Below are 16,223 nucleotides of genomic sequence, written 5' to 3' on the forward strand. Positions count from 1 at the left end.
TAACCCTGGATATTCAACATCAAAGTGCCGCAATCGGCACTAACCTTGGATATTCAATCCCTAAGTGGATTACAACCTGCTTACTGCCAAGGGCTGAATATTACCTCCTACAGAAGAAATTGTATAAATGGCGCCCAAAGTTAGGTGCTGGGAAGATTCATGATAAACTAGCATTCTGCAAAGGGCAGTCTGTGGAAAGCATCCTTTCCAGAACACTAGTTCAGCACGTATCTCGTAACTAACTTTGGGAGCCACAGTTAGGACTCTTGAAACCTGGTGTAAATGTTGGGGTAGACCTAATGGCAGTTGGGTGCATAAACATCACGCCTAATTCCTGGGAATGTCCCTGACAAGTGTAGCCAGGTTGAGGTGTCCGGGGAAGTGGAGAGCGTACTGCTGACGGTGTCGGCACATATTTTCAAGTGTCAGATCGCATGAAAAATAGGCGCTGGCACTGTTGGAAGTCTGGGGGAGCGGTTGCTCCCCTGGTGACCCACCTAGCTACGCCTCTGGTCCCTCACCCACCCATGCCCCTCCAATGGCCACATCCCTTTTGAGTTGTGTACTATAAAATTTAGGTGCACATTAACTTCTGCAAAAAATGACCACTGTTTAGTAAAATGGCCCCGTATTTCTAGAAAAGTATTCCGAATAAGCTACATCATACTTTCCGTTTGTTTCACCATATGGTGAAAGCGTTGCTGTTCAAACAGTGACCTTTTCTGATTTTTAGTACTCTTCTTCTGCTTGATATTTTACGTGTTGGAGCATGCCATTAAATACTGACCTTTTGGGGCTTTATTGCTATTTTACTGCTTATGTTTGAACACAGTTTTGTTGCTTTTCATTTAACACTGTTTTTATAGTTGTACTTCTATTTTACTTTTGGCCTTTTTTTTATTATTTATTGTTTTTACTTTTTGATTTGTTCTAATTTGTTTGATCTTACATATAATGGCAGAAGGTTGTCACTGTATAATAAGGCACTACCCCTCAGACTCCACTATAGCTCTGCCCAGGGACTATCCCCCTCAGTCCATCAGAAATCAGACCATGGTTGTAGGTTTTAAGAAACTTTGCATCTTTTTTCTGAACCTTTCCTTCGTCATGACTAAACATCAGTTTTTTACTCCCCTCTAATGTTTTAACTCTCCTCTGACCTCTTACACTCTCCTTATTTTTAGTTTTGTGAACTGCCTAGATGCCTATGTGCAGTATATCAAGTGTGATAAATAAATATATAAATAAACAAAAACTCCCCCACCCCCCTGATATTCAGCCGGTGATAGGCAGCACAGTTAGCTGCCACTGGCGGTGCTGACTCTGGAAATTCAATGCTGGCCATATCCGGTGACCAGCCTTGAATATCGGGTTTCAGTTTTGTCCACGGCAACTTAACCGGTTAAGCCAATATTCAGTGCTAAACAGTTAAATGCTTAGTAGTTAAAGGCCTGCTATTTATGTGGCTTATCTTAACCGCTAAACTTTGCCGGTTTAGCGCTGAATATTTACACTTAACCAGCTAAGTCACGTGACATAGCTGGTTAGCGGCTTGCTGCTAAGCGCTAATCTTCTGCAGAGATAACTGGCTATCGTCCACTGAATATCAATGCGTAGCCAGCTAAGCACTATTTAACTGGCCAGGAGCCATTCCTAACAGTTAAATGTCACGGCCGTGGCCATGCCCCACATTCAGACTCACCTTTCCTTCCTATGGTCAGGCTCCACGGCTTCTCCATACTATATTCCTCCTGTACTGATGATTCTGCTGCCTGTTTCCCTATTTTCCAAGCCTCATTCCAGATACTATCCAAGCCTCAGTCTGATGTCCCAGTATCTTAGCCTCACTCTGGTGCCTTGCAATGTTCCTCAGTGTGTTCCAAGCCTCATTCCAGGACACCAGCGATTGTGACATCATTATTGAGGGCCTTCATAATGAACTTTTGGACTTTCATGCATTGCCTTCGCAACAAGCCAGTCTTGCTCCTGAAAGTCTTGGTCCTGTAGAGCTTTGTTCCTAAAAGCTTTGCTCCTGAAAGCCCCGTTCTTGGTTCCTGCTTCAGCCAAGCCCAGTTCCTGGTTCCTGCTACAGCCAAGCCCCGTTTCTGGTTCCTGCTACAGCCAAGCCCCATTTCTGGCTCCTGCTACAGCCAAACCCCGTTCCTGGTTCCTGCTACAGCCAAGCCCTGTTCCCGGTTCCTGCTACAGCCAAGCCCCGTTCTTTGTTCCTTCCTAGCCTAGTACTCTGCCTAGTGCTGTGCCTAGTCTGAGTGATTTGCCTGCCACAGCCAGTTTTCTGGCTGTGGTCCAAGGGTTCACATTCCTGAGTCTGTGACATTAAATAGCGCTGAATATAGGGCCCTTAATGCCTATGTACATAAGTTATAGAATGCTAGCAGTTACACACATAACTGTGACTGTCACAGGTGTAAGTATTAAACTGTATTGTACAGTATGCAAATCATTTAACATGTAAATGCAAGAGGAGCTGCATGGGAGTGGCATGGGTCTATCCAACATTTATGAGCGTAACTTGCAGACCACTGTAAGTTACATGCTAAAGTGCTGCATCTAGGTGTGTGCATTTTTGCCTGCTATTGACATGGGGTGAGTGAGCAGGACTAACTGTAGGCACATTTCTGCCAACTTAACAATTACATTCTATAAAATTGAGCATGTTTTTATGGGTTGATATTCAAAGTGATTTAACTGGACAGAAACAGCTCTAGGCTGTTGGCCTGTTCAAGGCTAGCTGTTAATTTTCAGCGGCACTTAACCGGATAGTACCACTGAACATGTCTGGTTAATGCCCAACTTTAAAACTGGCTATTTTGGGTGTGCTCTGGGGGTGGAGTCTGCACTTGGCTGGTTACATGTAGGCGATGGGAGACACTAGCCGCAGGGCGCAGGTGAGGCATGTTTTCAGCAGAGAGGAGGTGGTTCGGGAGACAACGGGAGGGAGGGAGGTCAGGATTTGCTGCGGCAGCCCTGACAGTTCACTGCGGTGCACCAGGATGCACAGTTTGTGAACAGCTGGCTTGGTGCATAGCGGTTAACTGGCTATATCCCACGGCAATGAATATCCAGACTTAGCATTGATTGCGGGATGAATATTGGCTGGATAGTGTCTGGAAAAAAACAATTGTTTGCAATTGTTTAAATATTTAGGGCCCCTTTTACAAAAACAAGCTAGCGTTTTTAGAACACACAAAAAATAAGCGTGCGCTAAACGCTAGAGATGCCTATATATTCCTATGGGCGTCTCTAGCATTTAGGACACGCTAAAGATTAGCATGCGCTAAAAACACTAGCGCACCTTTGTAAAAGACCCCCTTACAGAGATAACAATTTATTCAGTTCTAGCTGGAGACTTTTGGTCAGTCCTGGTTTTAAGCTGACATTCCAAAGCACTATGGGATCTGTAGTGCCTGATTCTGCCTATTCAAATTAGTGTTGCAAGTCCCATAATGCACTAGGAGAAGGTTTTCAGAAATACTGGCTATGCAAGTTAAGTAGGTATTTACATAAGTACATAAGTAATGCCACACTGGAAAAAGACCAAAGGTCCATCGAGCCCAGCATCCCATCCACGATAGCGGCCAATCCAGGCCAAGGGCACCTTGCGAGCTTCCTAAATGTACAAACATTCTATACATGTTATTCCTGGAATTGTGGATTTTTCCCAAGTCCATTTAGTAGTGGTTTATGGACTTGTCCTTTAGGAAACCGTCTAGCCCCTTTTTAAACTCTGCTAAGCTAACCACTTTCTCCACGTTCTCCGGCAACGAATTCCAGAGTTTAATTATGCGTTGGGTGAAGAAAAATTTTCTCCAATTTGTTTTCAATTTACTACACTGTAGTTTCATCGCATGCCCCCTAGTCCTAGTATTTTTGGAAAGCGTGAACAGACGCTTCACATCCACCTGTTCCACTCCACTCAATATTTTATATACTTCTATCATGTCTCCCCTCAGCCGGCTCTTCTCCAAGCTGAAAAGCCCTAGCCTCCTTAGTCTTTCTTCATAGGGACGTCGTCCCATCCCCGCTATCATTTTAGTCGCCCTTCGCTGCACCTGTTCCAATTCTACTATATCTTTCTTGAGATGCGGCGACCAGAATTTAACACAGTACTCAAGGTGCGGTCGCACCATGGAACGATACAACGGCATTATAACATCCTCACACCTGTTTTCTATACCTTTCCTAATGATACCCAACATTCTATTCGCTTTCCTAGCCACAGCAGCACACTGAGCAGAAGGTTTCAGTATATTATCAACGACGACACCCAGATCCCTTTCTTGGTCTGTAACTCCTAACGTGGAACCTTGTATGACGTAGCTATAATTCGGGTTCTTTTTTCCCACATGCATCACCTTGCACTTGCTCACATTAAACGTCATCTGCCATTTAGCCGCCCAGTCTTCCAGTCTCGTAAGGTCCTTCTGTAATTTTTCACAATCCTGTCGCGAGTTAACGACTTTGAATAACTTTGTGTCATCAGCAAATTTAATTACCTCGCTAGTTACTCCCATCTCTAAATCATTTATAAATATGTTAAAAAGCAGCGGTCCTAGCACAGACCCCTGAGGAACCCCACTAACTACCCTTCTGCACTGTGAATACTGCCCATTTAACCCCACTCTCTGTTTCCTATCCTTCAACCAGTTTTTAATCCATAATAGAACATTTCCTCCTATCCCATGACCCTCCAATTTCCTCTGTAGCCTTTCATGAGGTACCTTGTCAAACACCTTTTGAAAATCCAGATACACAATATCAACCGGCTCCCCTTTGTCCACATGTTTGTTTACTCCTTCAAAGAATTGAAGTAAATTGGTCTGGCAAGATTTCCCCACACAAAAGCCGTTCTGACTTGGTCTCAGTAATCCATGTCCTTGGATGTACTCTGTAATTTTGTTTTTGATAATAGTCTCTACCATTTTCCCTGGCACCGACGTCAGACTCACCGGTCTATAATTTCCCGGATCTCCCCTGGTACCTTTTTTAAAAATCGGCATTACATTAGCCACCCTCCAATCTTCCGGTACCACGCTCGATTTTAAGGATAAATTACATATCACTAACAGTAGCTCCGCAAGCTCATTTTTCAGTTCTATCAGTACTCTAGGATGAATACCATCTGGTCCAGGAGATTTGCTACTCTTCAGTTTGCTGAACTGCCCCATTATGTCCTCCAGGTTTACCGTGAAGTCAGTAAGTTTCTCCGACTCGTCCGCTTGAAATACCATTTCCGACACCGGTATGCCACCCAAATCTTCCTCGGTGAAGACCGAAGCAAAGAATTCATTCAATCTCTCCGCTACGTCGTAATCTTCCTTGATCGCCCCTTTTACCCCTCAGTCATCCAGCGGCCCAACCAATTCTTTTGCCGGCTTCCTGCTTTTAATAGACTGAAAAAAATTTTTGCTATGTTTTTTTGCCTCTAATGCTATCTTTTTTTTTCATAATCTCTCTTGGCCTTCTTTATCTGTGCCTTGCATTTGCTTTGACACTCCTTATGCTGCTGCTTATTATTTTCAGATGGTTCCTTCTTCCATTCTCTGAAGGCATTTCTTTTAGTCCTAATAGCTTCCTTCACCTCACTTTTCAACCACGCCGGCTGTCTTTTGGACTTCCGCCTTTTTTTTCTAATTCGCGGAATATGTTTAGCCTGGGCCTCCAGGATGGTATTTTTGAACAGCGTCCATGCCTGTTGTACAGTTTTTACCCTCTCAGTTGCCCCCCTAAGTTTTTTTAAACCGTTCTCATTTTATCATAGTCTCCTTTTTTAAAGTTAAGCGCTAACGTATTTGACTTCCTGTGTATAGATACTTCAAGGTTGATATCAAAACTGATCATATTATGATCAGTTATCAAGCAGCCCCAGTACCATAACGTCCCTCACCAGATCATGTGCTCCACTAAGGACCAAGTGTAGAATTTTTTCTTCTCTCGTCGGCTCCTGCACCTGCTGCTCCATAAAGCTTTCCTTGATTTCATCAAGGAATTGTACCTCTCTAGCTTGTCCCGATGTTACATTTACCCAGTCTATATTTGGATAATTGAAGTCACCCATTATTATCACATTGCCCATTTTGTTTGCGTCTCTGATTTCTTTTATCATTTCTGCATCTACCTGCTCATCCTGGCGAGGCAGATGGAAGTACACTCCTAACACTGTCCTTTTCCCTTTTATACATGAAATTTCAACCCACAATGATTCAAATGTGTGATTTGTGTCCTGCTGAATTTGTAATCTATCTGAGTCAAGGCTCTTGTTAATATACAATGCTACCCCTCCACCAGTCCGGTCCACCCTATCACTACGATATACTTTGTACCCCAGTATGACAGTGTCCCACTGGTTATCCTCCTTCCACCAGGTCTCAGTAATGCTTATTATATCCAATTTTTCATTTAGTGCAATATATTCCAACTCTCCCATCTTATTTCTTAGACTCCTAGCATTTGCATATAGACATTTCAGAGTATGTTTGTTGTTCCTATTTGCATGATGCTTAGTACTTGCCACTATTGATTTGCCATCTTTTGTCTGATCTTTAGTTGTATTTAAGGGCACCTGGCCTACCACGGTCTGTTGTGCAACCTCATTATCCAGAAACCCTATCTTCCCTGTTTGTGAGGTATCCTTGCAAGATACCTTATCCCGAACCATGCGCTTTTGAGCAACTGTCGGCCTTTCCCCCATTTCTAGTTTAAAAGCTGCTCTCTCTCCTTTTTTAAATGCAGGTGCCAGAAGCCTGGTCCCACCCTTGTTAAGGTGGCGCCCATCCTTTCAGAATAGGCTCCCCCTTCCCCAGAATGTTGCCCAGTTCCTAACAAATCTAAAACCCTCCTCCCTGCACCATCGTCTCATCCACGCATTGAGACTCCGGAGCTCTGCCTGTCTCTTTGGCTCTGCACGTGGAACAGGTAGCATTTCAGAAAATGCTACCCTAGAGGATCTGGATTTGAGCTTTCTACCTAAGAGCCTAAATTTGGCTTCCAGAACCTCTCTCCCACATTTTCCTATGTCATTGGTACCCACATGTACCAAGACAGCCGACTCCTCCCAGCACTAGGTGACGTGTGACATCCGCCACCTTCGCACCAGGCAAGCAAGTCACCAGGCGATCCTCACGTCCACCAGCCACCCAGATATCTATATGCCTAATGATCGAATCACCTAGAGGCCCTGCTGGAATTTATGTTTTTATGTGCATACATAGATGCATAAGTGCTAGTATTCTAGACATTTGCATACACAGTGATGGAAGGCCCGAAGGGAGGCGATACTGCCGCCTTCACACGGAGGTGAGGCGCTGCCGATTTAAATGCAGGGAGCCCGGTCACGGTGGTGGACGGAGGAGGGACTATCGACGGAGCCGAGGAGGGGGCAGGTGAGACCAGAGACTGCAGCGCCGGCAGCCTGAGAGCAGGAGAGAGACCCCGGTGCCGGGCCCCCCTTGGAGGCCCAGGCCCAGGGAATTTTGTCCCCCCTGCCCCCCCCCCCTCGGCGGCCCTGCCAGTTTCATTCTGTCCGGTTCAAACATAACTGGCCAAGCCAATATTCAACACTGGCCGGTTAAGTAAGAACTGGCCAAAGATAGGCCTGGTAATCACGTGGCCAATATGGACACCAAACGCGCTGAAAATCAGTGGATAGCCAGTTATGTCGCCAGTTATGTCTGCTATCCAGAAATTTTCAGTGGGTCCTGGCCGTCCATGTGCCCCTGAAAATTTGTGGATAGCCGGGTATAAGGCATTTAACTGGCCAGGTGACATTTTGTCTTTTAAGGAGATAAAACCATATGCTTTATTTGACCAATTTCGGACATTTCACGATTCATATTTGAAATGCTCTAAATTCAAAAGAATTGCTTTTATATGCCATCATTTCAAATGGCATTCTAGTTAGCCTTCAAACTAATTTTATTGATACCTATAATTTATCGTTTTCATTTCTTAGGACTGGGTTGATTTTTTAATGGTCAATTAGTAGATTGCAGTTGACATTTATTGACAAGATATTTTATTAATGATATCTTAAAGGACTCATTAATCTCTCTTTTTGAAAAAGGCTATGATTAATTCATATAGAAACCTGAAATAAATATTAATAGCAACATGATTATTTTTACAGTATATACATCTTCCATTCTATTATTGGAGCTTTGCTGACTTAAAGAAAATGAAAATACGGTCTAACTTGAACACTTTTTTCTGAAAGAATAATTGGTTGTGACAAAACCTTTTTTCTTGAACACTGTAAAAAGTTTTAACATATCAGCAGTGCATCAGTATTGCTTAAATTCATAAGTGAATCATAATGATGACCAAAACTGCAGATGTGCAAAAAGTCAATTTCTTGCTTTGTAAATGTATTTACAAGAACAGGTTGCTGTCCGCCTCCTTGCAAACATTTTTACCATAAATCCTCATGTATAAGCTTTCAAACAAGCAGTAGAAATTCCATTTGTAGCTTTTGAAAGAAAACAAAAACTCGATAAGCATAAACGGTTCCAGTTTCAACCAGTATGGAGGCAAGTTATCAACGTGAGCTACCATTAAGATGTATTACATTACTGTTAACTTTAGATATTATTAACTAGATCTAATTGCATGAACTGGGACCTGTGCTAAAATAGCATGCATCAGTGGAAATTTAACACATCTTAAAGGTAGCCCACATTGATAACTATGCCCTTATGTGTAGTTAAAGAGACTAGACAGGAAGATTAGCAGTTGGTTGGGGGCAGGAGTTTAGATGTTGTAGAAGGAGCCATTTAGGGACCTGGAAATAAATTGGAGGGAATGAAGTGTTTACAGCAGTTAAGATGCCATGCACACATGAAAGAGATAGGATTGTCTTCAGCCCTGAGGTTACTGCAGCTGACAGTGACACTGCTAGTGTTACAGCTATTGGTAGCGCTTGTGTAAATGTTACTGCCAGGGTCAGCAACATCCTGTCACTACCAAGCAGGGATGTGCATTTGCTGGAACAGATTCAGTTTGCTAGCTGGCCTTAAAAAAATTACTACATGCTAAATCAATTTAATATGCATTAACCTACAAATGAATGCATTTTAAGTCAATCAGTCACAAGTGCTGTATAAGAAGCTTGAAGAAGCTAAGCCTCCCCAGCTCCAACCACAGCCCTCCCTGCTTGCCAGACCTGCTGCTTTTCTGGGCTTGTGCAAATGAATAAAAGCAGCAAAGATGCTCTCTCTGCAGATCACACTGCTGGGTCCTCTGCTGGCCCTGCCCCTTCTGAAACAGGAAGTTGATATCAGAAGTGACAGGATTGCCAGAAGAGGAAGTAGCATGCAGTCCCACATAGGAGAGATAGGGGCAATAAAGGATGGGAGAGAAAGAGAGGAACAATATTGGATTGGAGTGTGAACAGAGACAGACAGATGCAATGCCAGATTATGGGAGAGAGAGAGGGCAATGCTTGATGGGGTGGGAGGAGAGAGAGAGATGGCATAATACTGGATGGGAGAGGGCCAAAGACAGAGGCTATGCTGCTCATGGGAAAGGGGGAAAAAAGGAGGCAATACTGAGGCAGCCATGGCATAATTATATATATAAGAAATGATATTAAAAGCTTGGTATTTGAATTGAATTCTTATTTCAAATTTCAACTCTTTACTCTGTAAGTGAAGTGAAGGTATGCCAGATGGTTCAGATTATATTGAACTCTAGCGTTTGCCGGGCTGGGTTAGAAAGGTCAGAGACAGGAATTTCTTTCACCCTGGTGAATGATGAAAGCTAGCTCAACAGCTGTATATTATTAGGCATACTGAATAGTTTTGTAAGCAGGCAGTTTGTTTAGGATTAAATAGAAAAATGCTTAGATAGAAAATACTATTTAGAGAGAGAGGCAATAGATTAGTATTTACAAGTTTTTGATATTTAGAATATGTCTTATAAGAAATACTGATTCTGTGTAGTTAAATGTAGAATACCTTTTTAAATCTAATGTTACTCTCTGCTGTATTTTCTAAGCAAAGACTGTAGTGAAGAGGCCAACATGTGGTTTGACTTAGCCATAGTTCTGGCTGGTTCAATGTATAAGCTGATAGGTGAAGAGGTCAGGACTAGTCAGCTCTCTTCTCCTTGATTAATTATAGGTAAAATGTAGAAATGGTCTTGAAAGTGATAACCTGATATGTATGCTATTAAGTAAGATTGGCTTTTGACCTCTTTAATGAATACCAGAGTTTAGTTAGCAGTTAGTACTAGGAATATGAGAATATAAATGTAAGAATATCCATTATCCTCTAAGTGAACCCAGGTTAAGCTATAGATGAGAAATCAATCATAATGAGAAATGTAAGAGTTCTGGAGACCAAATGTCTGGCTTAAGGGGCCCCAGGTTAGAGGTCAGTTTGAGGAATACCAAACCTATGTAACTGATATTTTTAAAGTAATGATTGGTTGAGGCAAAGTGACCAATCTATTCCTTAACCAATTGGAGAGTAAGGGGGGGGCAAGGCTAGGAAGGGGATAGAACAGTATTTAAGTAGGAGCAGAAGCAGTTTACGTCAGAAGGAGCTCAGAAGAAAGAGAAGGACAGAAGGAACAGACAGAAGAAGGAGAAGACAGCATAAGAAGAGAAGCAGCTGAGACAGAAGCCACATGACACAAAAAGAGCTGAGAGAAAGAGAAGAGAGCTAGAACTGATGTCTTGCTTTGTTTGCTGGCAAATAAAGAAGATTTTTCTCTCATACTGGTGTGTGCTGTCTGACTCCTGAAGCATCACAAATTCATGCATCCATTCCTGCAACAATTCTTGGTGGCAGCGGTGGGATGAATCCTGCATTAATCCCAGCACCCAACTGACTGGAGAACATTCGCCGGGTATGTATTCTGTATTCTGTATTGTAATTCTAGCTAGAAAATTGTAAATCAGCTCCTCAAACAAATTGAGGAAGGAGAGCCTGATCAACTCTCAGCGAAGGCCCTAGTACCTTCTAATCTAGAGGAGATTAGAAGCGAAAACGCTTGAGCTTATCTGTATCTGAGAAATCTGAAATTGTTGGGTGGGATTTTCTGTATGGAATGTGTGATGCGTGAATGATTATTGAGTGCGGACTTCTTATAGCTGCATTTCCAATTAACGCGAGTTCAATTGGTCAGCAACGGAAGGAAGCGATTGCTGTCTGTCTACCTAGTGTCTCGAGAGTGCAGACCCCTTACTGCACTTTCAAAAAAATTCCCTCCCTTTTTGTGTGTTGTAACTGTAAGCATTATGGGTGGGACATCATCTAGACAAATTGATACTCCCCTAGACTGTATGCTTAAGAACTTTAAAAAAGGATTTTTAATTAATGACTATGGACAGACTTTAAGCTCAAGTACTTTAAGAACCTTGTGTGAAGTTGAGTGGCCATCTATGGGAGTGGGGTGGCCCCCTAGTGGCAGCTTAGATATTGAAGTAATCCGGAAGGTCTACAGCATAGTTGTAGGAGAACCAGAATATTCTGAACAACTCCCTTATATAGATTCCTGGGACAGCCTTGTGACTGACCCTCCCTCGTGGTTGAAAACTTATATGGGATCCCCAGTAAAATTCATGTTAGGCCGTGTTCAAAGAAAGATTAGAAAATCTAAACTAGAAGAGGGAAAGAGCCCTAGGAAGCCTACCACCCAATCGGTGGCTTCCGCCCCTACCCTGTCTGAGAAACCCATACTCTCTGATGACCCCTCAGACCTTGAGCCACCACCTTATGGCCCATTGTTGGGGTTCCGTGCCACCCCCAGAGATCCACGCCGTCCAGCCCAAGCTTCTCCAGCACAGGCTTCTCCGGATAGTTCTTCCCCTCCTGTGCCAAACCTGCCACACCCTAGGTTGGACTTTTCACCCGGCCTCTACCCTTCTGTGCCACATCCTCTCCTGTTAACTTCTGAAGACCCGTTTTGGGTTCCACTCCCTGACTCCTCAACTCCTGACAGCCCAGCCTCTCCCTCTAATACCCCTACCCACTCATCAGGGGCCCGGCATCCCTTTCAATGGACTGACTCACCTGTGACCACCTCTCAGTCTATGAGTACCCCTCCCCATCCCTCAGGGGTTCAACATACCTCCACTGAATGGGTTAGACCCACTGCAATTACTTTTGAGCATGACAGGAGGGTAGCTCCTAGCTCTACCTCAGGTTCCATTCCCACCTCCTCGAGAGTTCTGCCCCTCCGCCAGGTAACTACCACTCGACCGGATCCTAATAATCAGGGTCAGGTTATACAGGCACAGGCCTATCAGTATGTACCCTTCACAACCACCGATCTCCTGAATTGGAAGACGCATTACCCCTCTTATACTGAAAAGCCTCAGGCAGTGGTGGACCTAGTGGCTAGCATTATGGCCACCCATAACCCAACCTGGACTGATTGTCAACAACTTCTCCTGACCCTCTTCACAACTGAGGAGAGGCGGAAGATTTTGCAAAATGCTGAGGCCATCACGCGAGAGCGTGTCCCCGGGGGGACACAGGATCCAGAGGGATGGGTTAGAGCTCGGTTTCCTCGCGCAGCTCCAGATTGGGATCCAAATGATGGGCAGCACTATGAACTGTTGTCTGGCTATTGCCGGGACTTACTGGAAGGTATGAGGAAAGGCATAAAGAGGCCCATTAATCTGGCAAAGGTTTCTGAAATTCTCCAAGGGGCAACTGAATCCCCTGGGGCCTTTCTAGAGTGACTAATTGAAGCCTACAGAACATACACCCCATTTGACCCTGAAGCCCAAGAAAACCAGAGAATGGTGAATAGTGCATTGGTGGCCCAGAGTATGCCAGATATCCGGAAGAAGTTGCAGCGTCAGGAGAGATTCGCAGGGATGAATACCACCCAGCTAATTGAGATCGCAACCAAGGTTTTCATTAATAGAGATCAGGAGGTGCGCCGAGAGGCTGACCGGAAGATGCAGAAGAAGGCCGACCTTTTAGCGGCAGCCATTACTAATTCCACCCTTAATCGAGGTCGACCTCTAGCTAATGGGAAGCCAAAGTGGGACCCCGGACCACCAGCCAGGCCCCGAGATTCCTTCAATCAATCCCGGCCAAGGGGGGAGAATCCCAGACCAAGATTGGAGAGGGATCAGTGTGCCTATTGTAAGGAAAGAGGGCACTGGAAAGATGAATGCCCCCAGAGGCGCCAGGGACTGAGAAGGGGACCAGGAGATCGAGGAAGCCGAGGCCGAGTTCGAGAGGGAAGATATGAGCCTCCTGAATCTGACATCATCGGGATAGCCGAGATGGCAGAATGGGACGAATAGGACAGACCGGGTTCCTACAAACTGGGCTCCCAGGAACCTATGGTCAAGTTAACTATAGGGAGCCGCTCAATTCCATTCATGATTGATACAGGAGCTGAACATTCTGTTGTGACGGAGCGATTAGCGCCTGTGTCTGGAAAAACTGTCCGAGTGGTGGGTGCCACGGGGGTGCAGAACCGGAGGCCCTTCCTGACAACCCGTAGATGCCAATTAGGCTCACACATAGTCACTCATGAATTCCTGTATATGCCAGACTGTCCAATCCCTTTGTTAGGCCGAGACCTGCTGTCCAAGCTTAGGGCCCAAATTTCCTTTGACTCTGATGGCCAGACTTCAGTCTCCTTTCGGCCCCCGATATCCAGCCCTAAGGGTATATTGAGTTTCTGCTGCCCTCTTGAAGAAGAATGGCGGCTGCATCAGTCGCATGGCCAAGTTGACCTACCCCTGGCAGATAGCTTTCAGGTTAGTGGGGTATGGGCAGAAGATAATCCCCCAGGGTTGGCCCGAAATATTCCTCCTGTACATGTAGACTTACTTCCAAGTGCCCGGCCAATCCATCTTCGCCAATACCCAATTCCCAGAAAGGCTCTGGAAGGGATCCAAGCACAATTGAATCGTCTGTTATCCCATGGAATTATTCGTCCTTGTCAGTCTCCATGGAATACGCCACTATTGCCAGTTCAGAAGCCAGGGACTGAGGACTACCGGCCAGTCCAAGACTTACGAGTGGTCAACAAATCTACTATCTCATTACACCCTGTAGTGCCTAATCCATATGTCCTGCTAGGATTGATACCTTCTGGAGCTACCCATTTCACGACACTAGACCTAAAAGATGCCTTCTTTTGTATTCGGGTGGCCCCCGCTAGTCAACTGCTTTTCGCCTTTCAATGGGAAAACCCAGTAACAGGAAGGAAGCTTCAGTATACATGGACCCGCCTGCCACAGGGGTTCAAGAATTCCCCCACTATTTTTGGGACTGCCCTAGGACAAGACCTTAAGACTTTTAAATCTGAGCCTTCCAGGCGAGTTTTACTCCAGTATGTAGATGACCTCCTGATTGCAGCAGTGACTCAGGAAGAGTGTTTTGAGGCTACTAGAGAATTGCTGGAGCTACTCTTGGATGCAGGCTATAAGGTCTCACGCTCAAAGGCCCAACTTTGTCAGTCAGAAGTGAAGTATCTGGGCTTTTGTATTTCCCAGGGAAGTCGGAGACTGGATGCTAGTAGGAAGCAAGCGGTAGCTGCAATTCCCCAACCCAAGTCCAGAAGAGAAGTTAGGGAATTCCTGGGAGCAGCTGGATTTTGCAGAATTTGGATTCCAAATTTTGCATTGATGGCGAAACCCCTTTACCAAGCCACAAAGGGGGGTGAAAAGGAACCATTTGAATGGGGACCTACTGCTCAACAATCCTTCATTGCCATAAAGAAAGCCCTACTCCAAGCCCCTGCGTTAGGCCTTCCTGATGTGGAGAAACCTTTCTCACTGTATGTCCATGAGCGACAGGGGGTTGCTCTGGGTGTGCTGACCCAGATGATGGGATCCTGGCAGAGGCCTGTTGCATACCTGTCTAAACAGCTGGATGGAGTGGCTAAAGGATGGCCAGCCTGCATGAGGGCCATTGCAGCAACAGCCTTACTGGTCCAGGAAGCTGATAAGTTGACCTTGGGGCAAGAACTGGTTGTTAAAGTCCCCCATGCAGTTCTTACCCTCATGGAGTATAAGGGCAACCACTGGTTTACAAATAACCGCATGGTTAAGTACCAAGCTAGCTTGTGTGAGAATCCACGGATACACCTGGAAACAGTGGCTACATTCAATCCTGCTACTCTTTTGCCAGCATCTGAGGGACCACCGGATCATGACTGTATCCAAACCATGGATGAAGTGTACTCCAGTCGACCAGATCTTAAAGATGTGCCTTGGAGGGACCCAGATGTAATTTATTTTACAGATGGAAGCAGTTATGTGGAGAACTCCAAGCGATTGGCAGGCTATGCTGTGGTGACAGAGGACAAGGTGATAGAAGCAAGAGCCCTGCCCCAAGGAACTTCAGCCCAGAAAGCAGAACTTGTGGCCCTCATACGAGCTCTGGAGTTAGCAGCAGGACTGGTAACCAACATTTATACTGATTCTAAGTATGCCTTCACAACCCTACATGCTCATGGAGCTTTGTATAAGGAAAAGGGACTCATAAATGCTGCAGGCCAACCTGTTAAGTATGGACCCGAAATACTTCAGCTGCTAGAGGCTGTTTGGGCCCCTAAGAAGGTAGCTGTCATTCATTGCAGGGGACACCAAAGAATAGATACTCCAGTGGCCCGAGGGAACCGCCATGCTGATCGGGTGGCCAAGGAAGCTGCTCGAGGACCCCCAGAAAGTACTGTGACTCCCCTGTTCCAAATCCGATTGCAAGAATGGACGCCTATGTATACCCAAGTGGAAGAGAAATGGGCTCAAGAGGAAGGTGCAGTAAGGAGACCTGATGGCTGGTTACATCTCCCTGATACCAGAGTTCTGGTGCCACGCCACCTAGCTTGGCCTGTAGTGTCTCAAGCTCATGACCTATCACACTTAGGGAAAACAGCACTAGCCCGCCTACTCAGTCGAGTAGTGGTGCTGGAAGGATTGGATAGTCTGGTTGCCACTGCCTCTGCCCGATGTACTCTCTGTGCCCAGAATAATGCTCGTCAGGGACCCCGTATTCCACCAGGAGTTCAGTCTAGAGGACTAACACCCTTTGAGTCTTTAGTTATAGACTTCACAGAAATGCCCAGGAGCGGTAGGCTCCGATACCTCTTGGTCATGGTCTGTACCTTTTCTGGGTGGGTGGAAGCATATCCTACAGTCACTGAGAAAGCCACAGAAGTAGCTCGAGCCCTCCTTAGGGATGTCATCCCCAGGTATGGACTGCCCCTTGCCATAGGTTCAGATAATGGTC

At 45.2% G+C, this 16,223-nt stretch overlaps 1 protein-coding gene across 2 annotated transcripts in view; it reads right to left on the reverse strand.

The window, feature by feature from the left end:
- The window catches only part of UNC13C (unc-13 homolog C), a 921,443-nt gene that overhangs the window by 779,178 nt on the left and 126,042 nt on the right, over window positions 1-16,223 (reverse strand). The window lies entirely within an intron of this gene.

The sequence above is a fragment of the Microcaecilia unicolor genome, chromosome 1, assembly GCF_901765095.1.
Source record: "Microcaecilia unicolor chromosome 1, aMicUni1.1, whole genome shotgun sequence".
NCBI lineage: Eukaryota > Metazoa > Chordata > Amphibia > Gymnophiona > Siphonopidae > Microcaecilia > Microcaecilia unicolor.